General features: G+C 39.5%; 1 protein-coding gene across 1 annotated transcript in view; it reads left to right on the top strand.

The window, feature by feature from the left end:
* Window positions 1–837, top strand: part of LOC103210251 (olfactory receptor 52H1-like) — a 2,791-nt gene that overhangs the window by 1,332 nt on the left and 622 nt on the right. The window lies entirely within an intron of this gene.

Below are 837 nucleotides of genomic sequence, written 5' to 3'. Positions count from 1 at the left end.
AAACATATTTGCTTGTGGAATATGGGAATACACACAATATCATCAGGAAGAAGGAGATAAAAACAGAGAGCTAAATCACTCTAATTGGAAAAAAACATGGGAATTTATAAGTTGGAGATTTGTCCCTATGATGAAAGAAAATATGTCATAGGTGGGACAGGGAAACTAAAAGGACAGGCTAGTGAGAAATATCCTATTAGGGGACTAGAAAAGGATATTTAATACATTGATAATAATATTACTGCCTAATTATTGTTCATTTTATGCTTTACTATCTAACTCACTCTAAAAGTTCCACTTCCACAAAAATCTTTCAAGATCTGTTCTAAGTAACAAAGTCTGTTTACAGTGGTATAATGGAAATGTAGAAATAAGATATTGATATATGCTAAAGTTCTTAAAGGGAGTCTTCATGGCACAATGGATAAGTGTTCAGCTGCTAACTGTATGGTCGTTGGCTCAAATCTAGTAGCTACTCTGAAAGAGATAAGACCTGAATATTTGCTCCTGTGAAGGGTATATATAGCCAGGAAATCCTAAGGGGGGTTCTACTCTGTCATGTAGGGTCTCTATGAAGTGGAATCAACTTGAGTGTACACAACGACAACAACTTGGTCCTTAAGCCAGTGCTGCGAGAGGACATCAGTTCCTAGGCTCCAGACCTAGCACTGGGGAAGGAAGCTACAGAAGTGGTACCCAGAACATTTGTTGTTGTTGTTAAGTGCCATCAAGTCATTTCCGACTCATAGCGACCCCATGTACAGCAGAACGAAACACTGCCCTATCCCGCGCCAACCCCACAATCCCTGCTATACTTGAGCTCATCATTGCAGCCAC

The sequence above is a fragment of the Orycteropus afer genome, unplaced genomic scaffold (genome assembly GCF_000298275.1).
Source record: "Orycteropus afer afer isolate SDZICR_OR568_19922 unplaced genomic scaffold, OryAfe1.0 scaffold00014, whole genome shotgun sequence".
In the NCBI taxonomy this organism is placed as follows: Eukaryota; Metazoa; Chordata; class Mammalia; order Tubulidentata; family Orycteropodidae; genus Orycteropus; species Orycteropus afer.
Note: the sequence above shows the minus strand (reverse complement) of the source record. Positions and strands in the feature narration are given on the sequence as shown.